The sequence below is a fragment of the Pyxicephalus adspersus genome, chromosome 5 (genome assembly GCF_032062135.1).
Source record: "Pyxicephalus adspersus chromosome 5, UCB_Pads_2.0, whole genome shotgun sequence".
NCBI lineage: Eukaryota > Metazoa > Chordata > Amphibia > Anura > Pyxicephalidae > Pyxicephalus > Pyxicephalus adspersus.
The window spans coordinates 66,517,862-66,532,359 of NC_092862.1; the positions used below are offsets into that span (position 1 = coordinate 66,517,862).

Sequence of the window (14,498 nt, forward strand, 5' to 3'; positions counted from 1 at the left end):
AAACACAGCATGTGTATTTACAGTCTGCCAATATACTGACATTTTACTGTGACATCTGCATGTAGCACTGTACTATTTTCACTTATGTTAATGTAGATTTTTTGTGTTTTGTGCAGAACGTTCACTCATTTTTCAGTATGTATAGTATCTGAATAATTTGCAGGTTTGAAATAGGTTTACATGTATTTTAGAATATGTTTAGACTGGTTGTGGTGCAGTTACTGCTTCCTCATGACAGTAAAGCTAGGTACACACGTGCAATAATTGTCAGAAAACGAAAAACGAACGATTATTTTGAACAATCGTATTGTGCACAATTCTGTACATGCTGTAACAATACGATTGTTCAAATATAAACCACAAATAATGTACACACGCTAAATACTATCATTTGAACAATGCAAGAAGTGACAGGTAAAGGAGAAAGTGTACCGCAGAACCATCCACGATCACTGAACGACCGTACGCACAATAAATAGCAAACAATTGTCGCCCAAATAGATCCGCCGGGACGGTCGTTCGTTTCCAGCAACAATCCTCGTTCATCAGCGTCGTGGTATATACCAGCCTGCAGGTGCCCTGATACATATATGCACGGTGTCTGCAAACTTCCAAATCTGTGTCACAATCTGTAAGTAACTCAGCCTGCACTCCGTCCAGGGGTGTAATTATACCATCATCACTTCAGTTTGTGTTTTTCCCATTCTGATCCTGTCTGCTGTCTTAGGGAGACAATGATCCCCTAGTAAGAGCAGTGTTGTCACCCTAGTGTGCACACCCCATGCAGACAAAAAGCCATCATACTGATGCAGTTTAGAGCCCATGGTAAGTTCAGGGAATTGTTGGTTATCCATGTCAGTGGAGGGAGACATGCAAGTGCACAAAAGCAGAAATAGCTGACAAGAACAAGTTAGTCACGATAGTGAACTATGGGAGAGTGTGGGAGACTAGAGAATTAGGAAATGTCTAAAATTAATTTTTGCCTACAGCAAAAATACATTTCTTTTCTTGTTGCGGAATATTCCACACCTAAACATACTGCTCCAGGCTGTTGGTGTGGCATCAGAAATTACTACATTTCCATTTGAAAGGATGCCAAGATAATTTATGATGTGATTCCTAATAAAAAAAATTATGTGCATGATCAACATTTGCATATGACCTGCCAAAGTGTAACACATACACAACTTTCCAAATTACTCCATAATACCAGTGCAATTATGTCATCTGTGTACTGTGCCCAGATAGCAATCCAATCAACGTACCAAGGCTGGGGCAATTTATAAGCCTATAATCTAATAATGATAAAAGAATAGAACTAATAATAATGAAAATTAAACTTTTCCAACAAGGATGTGTACAAACATGCTGACATTATATAGAAAAATACATTTACATTCAGGTATTAGTTTACTATACTTAGTAGTAAAGTAATTGCTGGATCATGAAAGATGTCTTATTCTGCATAACTTTCCTAGAGAAATAGAACAACTGTCCATGTCTCAGTACACCCCTCCCACTGCTTTATGACAGGTACACTTATCTCTTCCTATAATATGCACCCCCCTCTCACTACTATATGACAGGTACACTTATCTCTTCCTATAATATGCCCCCCCCCTCCCCTCACTACTATATGACAGGTACACTTATCTCTTACTATAATATGCACCCCTCTCACTACTATATGACAGGTACACTTATCTCTTCCTATAATATGCACCCCTCTCACTACTATATGACAGGTACACTTATCTCTTCCTATAATATGCACCCCTCTCACTGCTATATGACAGGTACACTTATCTCCTCCTATAATATGCACCCCCCTCACTACTATATGACAGATACACTTATCTCTTCCTATAATATGCACCCCTTATCTCTTCCTATAATATGCACCCCTGTCACTACTATATGACAGGTACACTTATCTCCTCCTATAATATGCACCCCCCTCACTACTATATGACAGGTACACTTATTACTTCCATGACTCAGTGCATTCCCCTCACAACTCATGTAATAACAGCGCTCAGGACAGACTGATATAATGCAGCTACAAGGGTCTCACCTGTCCAGAGAAGCCCCAGGTAGACAGTGTAATGTCAGTGAAGCAGAATAGCTGACACTGGGCTGCACTGTTATAAGGAAGCTAGCAGGAAGTGATGGTGGGTGGAGGGGAGGGGTGACTCAGCTCCCAGCAATGTTCCCGCCTCTGGCTGTTGCTCGGTGGGGCTATTATTCTGGACTGTGAACGAGTGACTCTTCGTGTTCTGTCAGCTGCTCACTGCTATGACTGACAAACGAGTTTATACATGGAAAGCACGAGAGTTTACTAGTAGTATCAGTACAGTACTACAAGAACATGTTCTAATCATTTCTAAACAGTGCCCAGCAGCCACATAGTAATACATGGGTATTATAGTATGTAGTTTATAAATGGCTATCATCTCCTGTGGGGTGTGGTGCAACATGGAGGTAATAACAGATAACAGTCTGGGAGAGCACATTCTGAGGTGATAAAGAAGCAGGTAATAGAAGATATGGGTGGACAGGTGGCTTCATGTGTTGTAAACCAGCGGTTGTTAACTGGTGGTCCACAAGAAAACTTTGGTGCTCTGCGGCTCTGGTCAGTGCACCCCTGACCAGAGTGTCAGGAGAAGGTTCTCGCTGAGGGGACGCACCGGCCAGAGCCGCGGACCGCGTCCCCCGAACAGTTCCCAGGCTCGGGGAAGTGGGCGGGCTGTGTCCCTGGAGACACTCCCATTACAGGCTCAGATCTGCTAAAGGAGAGTGGGTGTGGCTATGTCATAATGATGTCCCTCCGGGGAAGGTTTCTCCCCCTTTGACTGACACCCGGTTTCCCGCACATGCACGGTCGGGAGCCAGTGATTTTAGTGGTCCACAGGACCAAAAAGGTTGGCGACCACTGTTGTAAACTAGCAGCCATTCTGTGGAGCAAAATTCAATTCAGATATTTGCATTCTTTATAGGAGCCCTAAACCCAAATTGCTTTACTTTGCATAGTTCTGTGGCTCATTCTCTCCTTTTCCCTTCATATTGCTCCTTTTGTTCCTCATTTGGGACCAAATCCCTTTGTTTGTCTCCTGTTGTCCTGTTTGGTCTGCTGTAAAGGTAGTCCCTGGGTTAAGGACATCTGACATACGGACGCCCCTAGATACGAACGGGGGCTTCCCTGTGTGCAGAACAGAGTCTTGAAGGGGGGTTGCATGACTTACAGAAGAAAGGACTTGCAGAAGAAAGAGGTTGTGGGTTATTTTAAGAGCTGAGCTCATCTGTAACATCTTGTAACTAATGACCAAGAAAAACTGCTGTTGTTTCTTTTTTGCATATCAAAGCACAGCTTGCTCCAGAAGTTAATGAATGTCTAAGCTCCATCTTTTGGGTGGAACAAACTAACAAACTAGGCTCCATAAGGATTTTTTTTGTTTTGCTTTGTTTGTGATTAACTCGCAGTGGGGATTTTACACAGTAACTGACACCATGCTGACTAATATGTTGAGACAAACTTCTGTCCTAATTGCGTTTGTTAAAATAATGTAACTGTTCCGACATACATACAAATTCAACCTAAAAACAAACATACAGTCCTTATCTTGTATTAAACCTAGGAACTACCGTACCTGTATAGGCCTTTACATAAATATTTAAAGCTGACATAAACTAAAGTTTTTACTTTACATAAAAGGGTAGGCAACCCTTTTATATAAAGTAAAAAATATTATTCTTTTTTTCCAACATCCTTTTTTTAAAAGGGTGAAGCACCTCCCCTTTCTGGCAGTAAAGACTGAATGGAACTGCAGAGCCTCCTATGATACTTAATTACACATTTCTTGACGTTCCTAGCTGCTTCTACATTTTCCTACATGGATGCTCAATGAGATTGGCACTCTTTTTTTCCTCTTTACAGCAGGTTACCTCACCTGATCTCTTGTCTGTGCATTGTGAGATCAGGTGACGTTGCCAATAGAAGGAAGAAGATGGCTGACGAGAACTCCAGGACGGCGTGGGACCCGATCAAGAAAAGCTCCAGCGCAATTAAGCGATCCTCGTAATTAAAGGTAAGTGTGATTTTTTTTTTTTTCATTTAAGTCCTGCTTTAACTACCATCATTGTTGTACTACACCAGGGTCAATTTAAAAAAACAAGTAAGATTGGTTCCTTAAAAAACAAAAATAGGTTCCATATGGTGAAAGATCAACCTATGCCACATCACTTTCTAGACATTACAAAGAACAAAACAAAGTATTTGGGACTTTTCAGGCATGATTGCAAACAATTAATGCAATCTACATTATACAGTAAGTCTAAAAAAAACATTTATTAATTACAATTAAAATCCATAAAAAGTTACATAAAATGTATGTTCCCATGTACATATTAAACTCCAAGTAGTCTCCTATTGATATTGAAGTTCTATGCATTTTGCATAAGTCTGCTTCTTCAGGAACGCAGAGACCTATTGTGACAAATTTTACTTGGATCACAAATCTTAATCTACACCTTAATACACCCTAATCTGTGTATGTAGGTCAGCAGTTCTCTCACAGTATGGTTCAGAACAGCAGTCTCCAACCTGTGGTCCGCAGACCACTGGTGGTTGATGGCTCTGGCCGGTGCACCCCCAGCGGGGTCAGGAGAAGGACCCCACTTGGGGGAGTCCACTGGCCACAAACCATGTCTCATATGCATCGCAGGCTCAGGGCGGTGTGCGTGTTGTGTCTCTGGACACAGGTCTGAGTCTGTGATGGCTGAGTTGGCAGCTTCTGCCATCATTAAATCACTCTGGGGGAAGTTTCTTCCCCTTTGAGTGACACACGCCTCTCACGCATGTGCAGTCCAGAGTCTGTAAATATAGTGGTCCATGACATCCAAAAGCTTGGGGACCACTGGTATAGAAGAAAGACTGATCAGGAGTCAGCAAGGCCTATTTAATAGATTCATAAAGGACTCTTTCAAACCAATATGCATCAACTATATCCAAAAACTCGATACCAACACCATAGTTATCTTTATCCTATTTAAATCACCTTAACCCCCCTAGCGGTATTCCCGAGTGTGACTCGGGGTGGATTTTAACTAAACAAAAACCCCACTTACCTTGCTTCATCGCTGTCCCCCAGCATCCTGCTGGTCCCCACAGGTCCTGGGGTCATGTCCTACCTCCTCAATCTCCAGCTGGGGAATGCAGAGACGATCTCGTGGGTTTCCTGGTGATGCAGGTGCATGCGTCAGTGGGGCAGGAGGATCAGCGGGAAATTGAAATAATTTTTTATTGGATTCAATTCAAAATAGCTGTATTGAGTCCAATACAAATAAATATTCATATAATATATATATATATATATATATATATATATATATATATATATAACTATTTATATGTATATTATACATGCTACTGTACAATTATATTACATGTTTCAATTTTTTTTGTTTTCTGTTTTGGTATTTAACTGATTCTGTCCAAATTTCCATGCAAAAAGTGTTACAATTTTTTTGCATGGAAATTTATTTACATTTTAGGCTATAATTCTTGGGCAAATGGGCAAAACTCACCAAAATATGTCCAGTAAGTATTAAATGTAATAAATATACTAATAAACTTTAAAAAAAACACAAAAACATGTTTTTTAAATACAAAAAAAATATATAGTTAAACATGTAATATAACAATGTAACTGTACAGCTTTGTATATTTATATATATATATATATATATATATATATATATATATATATAGCAAAAGGTTAAGGGATCCCAGGAGAGCCTAAACTTTGTTTAGGTAGTTTTGGATTGCCATGCCTGTTTTGTTCAAGAATATAGTAAAAAGGAGAAGCGAGTGCACAGGCTTTTTGAAGACAAGGTACAATAATGTAGTTTTAATGTTTTGTGTTCAAAAGTTAGCTTCTAACAGAGTCCAACTGAACACTATTGCATAACAAATGCTAAATGAGTTTAGTGGTATATTAAAATTATAGGTGGTTACATTCAATATATATAATAAAATCAAATCTCAAATTTCCAACGCATTTCGCCGCTAGGCTTCCTCAGGGGATTTGCTTGAGATAACTATCTGGTAGAATCAATTGTATTCGTTTGGGAGAGAGTAAGGAAAACACGAAAAAGTATACATAGTGTTACAATCCAATATTGGATATCAAAAATCATATATACATTGTAATGTTACAGTTACTTACAATCATCAAACCACTATTTAAAGGTGAGAGTAAAAGCATCTGTCAAGTGTCACCGTAACTATACCCCAAATTCTGGGGAGTGGGGAAAAAGGGAAAAAAAAGGGAAAGGAGGGGGGGTTTTAAGTGAAAAAAAAGGAGCCTTCATGAATTTATGGATCAATTAATTCAAAAGACTCAGAGGTGGTATAGACCATGAACATAATTCATGCTGGAAATTTTTTTTATAATGATTATTGTATTACCAATGTGCTATTCATTAAAGGTAATTGTATGTATAATTAATTCAAAGTTTATTATTATAAAGAATAATGAAGCATCGATATTTTCAATAATTCCAATAATTTTCAAACAATATTGGTTTATTTCCCAATGTAAAGACAAATAGCTTACAATACTCAAGGATGAAATTATAGATCCTATAAGAAAATAATGGCAGGATGTTGGTTCAATCTTTTATCAGTTGCTACCCAACCACCGGGGTTAAATTATGTTTTTTCCTTTAAACTGTTCCTCTGATAAAAGATTGAACCAACACCCTGCCATTATTTTCTTATAGGACCTATACTTTCACCCTAGAATATTGTAAGCCATTTGTCCTTACATTGGGAAATAGACCAATATTGTTTGAAAATTATTGGAAGTATTGAATATATTGATGCTTTATTATTGTGAATCTATTGTATAAACCTTTCCTATTTTTGTGAATCTATTGAAGCTAGCTTTGTGATTGTTAATCTATTAGTTGTAAGTATTGGTGACAATGAAACAGTTGTAAGTATTGGTGATAATGAAACATCTAAGTGTTTATTAGATCAAGTAAGCCCTTATCATTTTTTCTCTAACTTTTTCCTCTCCAACCTACGGGGGACGGGGGCATCCATGCTGATATGGGTGTCTATAGGTAATATGACAGGAAAATGAACCCTATACTGCTGGGCTCGTTTCCCTTCCTCACCCTCATTGGGGCCCGAAACTTTTGTTTCTGGCCCAAGAGATGTGAGATTACCCTCAGGCATATTGCCTGCGCAGGTATGGTTGGTAGCAATGGACTCCATACTACAAGTTTACCTATTTGAATTTCCTTGAACCTGAACTCCTTTTTTTCATGTACCCATATTTTTAATCCAGATTGAAATTTAACACTCTTTAACTATCAACAATAATTTCACCCATTGTTATAACCTTGTTTATTCCCTTTCCATCTCCCTTCTTTATCCTCCTTTTTGTCAAATCCATACCATGGTCTGACATATACAGTACAACATAATACGGTACAATCTTCACTATCACCAGAAACTGACTATTTACACTTATTAACTGACTATTTACACTTATTTACTGATTATAACATTGACTATTTAAATAGCTAATCTTTCCTTTTTTCTTCTTCTCCTCTCTCTTTCATGATAGTTTTTGCCAAACAGTATTCTCTTTTGCATCATTTTTCTCTCCCCACCTCTCTCCCACAATGAAAATGTATATATTAGAACCATGGTAACATCACTACACGTCGGTATGACGAAATATTGCGACATTTTCTCATTCAATAGTATGGGATGCGTGATGTCGCAAGATCTCACCACCCAACAGTGAGGAGTGTGTGATTTTGCGAGATCTCGCTCCCCAGTACACAACTTGCGGCAGTCATTTCAGGACGGGACGCCGACTGGTACAGACCCCTTCGGTTTGGCTGGCGGCATCCTGTGCTTTACTCCATTCATACCACCAACATTTCCTCTAACAGTAAGTGCGCCATGCTATGGTCCCTCATACAAACTTTTAATAGCATCTGCATTCACAAAACTTGTGCCATTATTTTAGAGACTACTTCTGATCTTCCACATCTGACTATCATATACATGCCATCTAAGGTGAATCATTCATGATCACTGAAGTAAGTAATTTACCCTTTGTTTTTTATTTATTCTTTCATCCTCTCTTTTTTTAATGCCTCTATACTTTTTCTCAGGAAGTAGACTTTATAGGCAAACTACTCTGAATTTTTTCCACAGTTTCTGAAACTGATGATCTCCCAGTATTACCCAACACAAGCAGTTCCTAAGATCATCTTTCAGTATTACTTGATACAAGCAGTTCCTAAGAATTTCAGTATTACTTGATACAAGCAGTTCCTAAGAACAAACATCCTCATACTATGAAGCCTCTAATCTTCAATCCTATTTATTGATGTAAGTAACTTATTCTTTATAATATTATAATTTGAATTCATTATAAATACAATTACCTTTAATGACCAGCACATAGGTAATACATAAAATGAAAAATACATAACATAAAAAAAGTCCCCTCCCAGCCAGCTTGTGGCTGTTTCCTAGTGCTGATTCCCTGTTTTTGACTTTGGCTTGTTTTGACTTCGATTGTTTGCCGCCTGCCCTGACCTGGTCCTGCTCTGGTTTTTGAGATTGCCTATTGATTTGGTACTACGCTTCGTTTCCATCTGCAGTTAGCTGCTTTCTGCACGGGTGTGTCTGAGGGCTGCAACCTGGGCACTGTCCAGCAAAGTCCATCACTCCTTGCGGGGTGCTCTGGTGAACGGGTGGTTCCTTAGACTCTGTGCCTCAGCTCATTCCTCTGCCAAACATGCAGATGGCACAGAGGGTCCACAATAAGTCCCCATACTTGTGACAGATCGGTGACACAACAACCAGAACCAACCACCATATTCATATACAGGGGTGTATAAAAATTGAAAAAACAATAGTGCATTTATCTCTACATTACAAAAGTTTTAATGCCATCCCAAAGCTACTAGTTACCAAGTTTTATTTTATACTTATATACATACTTATATATACTTTATATCTTATGTACATTATTTTTATTTTATTTATACATTTTAGTTGGGAAATTGTGTTTTGATTGTGATTCAAAATTATTGGTTTGTTCATGTCCATTGTAAAATTTGCGTTCCTGAAGAAGCAGACTCCGTGAAACGCATAGAACTGCAATATCAATAGGAGACTACTTGGATACAAGAGTATATAACGTGTAAGAATATGTAAAAGAGTGAAAGTCACCTTACCGGCTCTCCTGCATTGACAGCTCTCCCTGCCACAGGCTACACACCATGGCCTGAATGGGCTGAGGTTTCCTTATTGCAGCCGAATATAACAGAGATAACAATATCCACCACTAAAAGGAAATTAAGAGCTGAAAAGATATGTTTGGGTATAACTAACTAATTTTTGCACATTCATTTTTCTGCTACATGTAACTGAACACATGAAATACTTTGTGCTAAATGGTGTCCCTTTTTTACATCTCAGGAAGTTGAAATGTATGACTATGCTTTCACATTGGCAGCTAAAAATTATGGGGAGCTTACTGGCCAATGAGAATGTGAGGGGTGAGGGGAATAGAAGTTTATATATTTGAGCCCCTGGTTAATTGGTCCTCAGGGTGCTTTACCTATAAACTGAAGATAAGTTCAGGTAGAGGGAATTTTCTCCTCCATAGTCTGGCTTCTAGTTTACTATAGTAACTGTTGGATGCAACTTGGAGAATTGTGGTTGTTGAATATAAATATCCACACCTCCATACTACTTCTTGTTAAGGGGTATAAAAGTGTGAAGTCCATGGTCAATTGCCAATGCTTTTCTCAGACACCAATCCCCTAAACTATCCCTATAGTGTTTGCCCATAAACAAGCACCTGCTCATCCTCAGGAGGCAACTCGCACCATTCCAGCACACCAGTCGTTTATTACACAAGATAGCTCTTGGAGAGGGCAAGGATTACCAGACAACTAGGGAACCCCAAATGTGGACTGAAACAAAGGGGAAACATAGGAGGCCAGACAGCCAATTGCTAGATCCAAGGAAGTTAGAGAGTTGGTGGTCTGGGAACAACAAGCCAGAAGTAAGGCAGAGAGATCAGTCAGGCAAGGAAAATATAAGAGGGTTAGAAAGTTTGTGGGAGGGAGAGCCAGAGCTAAAGTTTAGCCAAAGGACAGTCCAGAAACTGCGAATCAAATGAAAATGAAAACCACATCATAATGCAGCATTACACAGGCCCTGGCCACACAAGAGTCAAAGCGCAGGGTTAGGAGCTAGATCAGATAGCAGATTTACTGCTATCATGCTTCTGTCACTAGGAAGTCACCAGATACTTTGTTGCCAGAAGCGATGTACTCACTGGACGTGATTTATTAAAGCTCTTTAAGGCTGGAGAGGATACACTTCCATCAGTGAAGCTGGGTGATCTAGCAAACCTTGAATGTATCAGGTTCAGGATTCAAAACATTTTCTAGCAAATGACTTTGGAGAAATCCAATACAGGTTTGCTAGTTCATTCAGCTTCACTAAGGACAGTGTATCTTCTCTAGCCTTGTAGAACTTTAATAAATCTGGACCACTAATCCAACCAGCACCATACAGAAGGGTGAGTATGCACTCTTTGCTCATAATGGAGCTAAATCTTCGGAAAAACTTTGCAAAATACAGGGCCAGGCAGGTAGTTATTGCAGAAAGAGATAGGTGATGTCCCTTTTGCAGTAATACATCTGACCTTCTTGACCTCAACAGGAAATTTTCAAAAAAGCTGGTTGCCAGGGAAACTTGGGAAACCAGGGAAAGGCAATCCCAACTTCTCCCGTGCATGCCAGGAATTAATGAATTCTCACATGCCTATGTCATCCCGGCACAGCCAATCAACGTGGCCAAAGATCAGAAGAAAAGAAAGAAGATGGCGAGTCGTGTGGGTTTAGTACACTTTTAACAAAAAATATAGAAATTATACTGGGTTTATGTGCACTAAAGATAATGTAATGTTTTCTTACTAATCAAAGTCTTGAAGGGATAAATGTGTGTACATCATGCAACATAAAGTGCCTACCATTATCATTTATTCTACAGTTCCTCCTCATTTAAAAATATATTTTTTGTTTAGGGGTGTAAAGCAAATTATCATGTCACTTTTACTGTCACAGATCCCTGCAGGTACAGGGGATCTGTGCCTCCTTCAGTGCCACCCACCTTTCACTCCCCTGCTGCCAGCACCAGCTCTGCTAAGGCATCATCTCCTCAGTACACGGCCTGGTCCAGGTCATGTGACTCCCAGTCAGCTGCTCCACTACCACAGAGGACTAGAGTGTTTCCCCGACGTGCCCCCCTGCTGGTGGATTTGTGAACACCACCAACCTCTAGTCTCCTGGACTCCCTCTGGTGGTGGAGTAGGATGCAGCAGGTCACATGGCTCCATTCATCACAGGCCCTGCCCTTAAAAGGACGTTAAAGGCAACAGGAAGTTGCCTGAACAAGGAGTTCCTTCTGCTCTGGTTCCAGGTTCCTGTTCTTTTTCTACTGCTCCAGATTCTTTGTGTTCTGACCCCGACTTGTTTCCTGACTACGCTTGTTTACGCTTCGTCCTGACTTCTTGCCTGTTTCCTGGCCAACCTTGTTCGCTGCCTTCCCTGACCTTTTGGCTTGTCTGACTACTCTCTTGGATTTCCTTATGGCACTACGTTTTTGTTCCAGCTTGTTAACAGTTATCTGCCTCACGGGGGCCGCAACCTGGCAGTTGCCCGCAGCGCAAAACCCTCGCCTCTAGAGGCTCTGGTGAAGGCCGGGCAGCTGCTTAGACTCTGCATCCTGTGCACGCATCCACTTACCGAGCTGTGATACAGAGGGTCCACTATCCTGCCGTGCAGCTACCGTGACAATTACACTTTTAAGCATGTGTGTGAAAAATTAAAAAGTTGGTGCTGCATAAACAGTTAACAGGTTAGAATGGTAAAAATATGCAAATAAAAAAACATAAACTGACAACTAGTGGGAGGGAGATAAAGAAAGCAAACTGGATTATTTACAGTTCTCAAAGGAACACAAGATGGCAGCAGAGTGTTTTTTTTTTTTTTTTTTTTTTTACTTTGCTGGGATTTTACAGCTCCACAACAAAAAAATGTTTCACTTGCCAATAATTTTTAATATAGTTAGTGTATTTCAGGTCTGCTGAATCCAGAAATTACATCAGTTTAATAAAACTGGCTCTAGTTCTTGTGATACAGGAACAAATGTTAACACAGCATATTATTATCAATCTTTATTTACCCCAATGTTTTGCATTTTATATTTTAAATGTAGCATTATTTTCTTGAAACTTTCATTTGCCTGAAATATGAATTCTTCAAGAAGTTGTTTAAATGACCCTCATGTATTTTCCTACATTTGTGGTGAATATTCTCAGCAAAAACAGAGAAGAAACATTACAGAATTTGTGAAACAAGCATATCTTGCATATTTTGATATTATACTGGGGGACCAAAATAAGTATTGGGCCCCCTAAATGGTAAGCAAAACATGAGTAGAGTGTCTATTTCAGTGGAAAATTGGAAAACTGAAAAGTATGAAATGTGGTGTACCTATGGTATGGCGAGAGCCCAAAAATTATCATAATGATTGTTATTTTTGTGCTGTGAATGTAAAGGTTTCAATCGTTACAAGAAAAACAAGTGGGAGTACCCTGATTTGGAATCAGCAAGACGACCTGTGCCGCATGGTGCTGATGGTCCCATACCAGTGTTCAGTACACTCCCTGATATTCCTTTATCCGACATGGAGGATATACAGAATTTGGAGTGTAATCCAGGAGTTAGCAGTGGAAGTGATTATGAATGAAGTGCTTCATCAAACCATCAGTTCTCCCAAGAAGAGCTCAATGATTTAATATGTGACCTACCGTATTTTTCGCCGTATAAGACGCCCTGGAATATAAGACGCACCTAATTTTAAAAGAGGAAAATCTAGAAAAAAAAGATTCTGAAAGATTATTACCCTTCTGATCACTCATGTGCCATTCATACCGGTATTCCCCTTCTGATCACTCATGTGCCATTCAAATTCCCTTTCTGATCACTCTGTGTCATTCAAATTCCCTTTCTGATCACTCTGTGTTATTCAAATTCCCCTTCTGATCACTCTGTGTCATTCAAATTCCCCTTCTGATCACTCTGTGCTTTTTTTCCACTGTACGGCAGTTAGGACAGGGAACAGCAGGGGGCGCTGTGCCGGCTTTACTGCAGCCAGGAGGAGACACACGCTGCTGCCAGAGAGGAGAAGATACACACGCAGGATCGGGTATCGGGTGAGTATCTTATTTTAATTATTTTATAACACATTTGTCGTATAGGACGCACCAACTTTTCCCCCCCAGTTTTGGGGAAGAAAAAGTGCGTCTTATACGGCAAAAAATACGGTAAGTCTGTCAAAACAAGCATCTGAACTTTTAGCATCCAGGCCAAAAGAAAAGAACTGTCTGAGACGGGAAGTTAAAATAACAGTTTATAGGACAAGAAAGGTGACACTCTTACCATATTTTAGTGAAGATGGGGACTTTGTGTACTGTTGTAACATCCCTGGACTACTAGCCTTTATGGGGGTACCAGAATACCGAGAGGTACCAGTCTTCTGGTGACTTTTCATAGACAGTTCCACTCAAAGTTTGAAATCTGTTTTACTGCATATTGGCAACTGTCACTCAACAAAACTTAAGAATATGAAAATATCCAGATGGTCTTACAAAAGCTTTACTATCATGAACACCAATGGTCCATATGTGTTGATTTAAAAATGGTTAACTTCCTACTTGGACAGCAAAGTGGATACACAAAGTACCCATGTTTTATCTGCTTGTGGGATAGTAGAGCAAAGCAGGAGTATGAAATAAGGTGCATCGAACACCATTAACGAGCCAATGGTTGACTGTAATGCGCCTGGGCACACAAACTCAATTGGCACACAGCCAACTCCAAATATCCTTTTATCAAGTTTTATTATTGTCATAAACAAGACAAGGGTTTTTTACAGATGTTAAGTCCGATAAGCGTAGTACAGGAGGGTAAGGCAAAGGCAGGTCAGGAACAATCCGAGGTCAGGGCAGGCAGCAGACAAGAGTGGTCACAAACAATCCGAGGTCAGGGCAGGCAGAGTTTCGGCAAGAGTCTGGTTTCAGACCAGGTCGCTATGGGAATGACAAACTGGATTAACATAAACGAACACAAGGGACGCACACAAGCACACTGTATTCACAGAGGCTTATAGCAGGCAATGGTGTTCAGGACAGGTTCTCTTTAAATAGCCAGAGTGACCAATGACCTTGCGCCTGGCGCCATTTGATAGGAGGGTAACTGAATCTTCTGGGGCCGATTGGCCGCAGGGAATTCAAACTATGTACTGCCCCGCGGCGAGCAGCCGAGTGCCACGCCCTCGGGGGGTACAAAAGGCACGCGTAGTAGCGTGCGCACCTCTTCCCACAGCA

General features: G+C 40.0%; 1 protein-coding gene and 1 long non-coding RNA gene across 3 annotated transcripts in view; one reads left to right on the top strand and one right to left on the bottom strand.

Annotated features, from left to right (window-relative positions):
• LOC140331084 (leukocyte elastase inhibitor-like) overlaps nucleotides 1-14,498 on the bottom strand; it is a 35,884-nt gene that overhangs the window by 7,097 nt on the left and 14,289 nt on the right. Inside the window, exon 1 of one of the 2 annotated variants that reach the window (XM_072411802.1) lies at nucleotides 2,075-2,229. The exons of the other annotated variant lie outside the window; for it this stretch is intronic. The gene's annotated coding sequence lies outside the window, so the exon portion shown is untranslated. Of the gene's footprint in view, nucleotides 1-2,074; nucleotides 2,230-14,498 lie in introns of those variants that run through there. 2 annotated transcript variants of the gene reach the window in all.
• On the top strand, nucleotides 7,877-11,086 carry LOC140331082 (uncharacterized). Its single transcript, XR_011920855.1, has 3 exons — nucleotides 7,877-8,118; nucleotides 8,237-8,413; nucleotides 10,769-11,086. It is a non-coding gene; the product is annotated as an uncharacterized lncRNA (long non-coding RNA).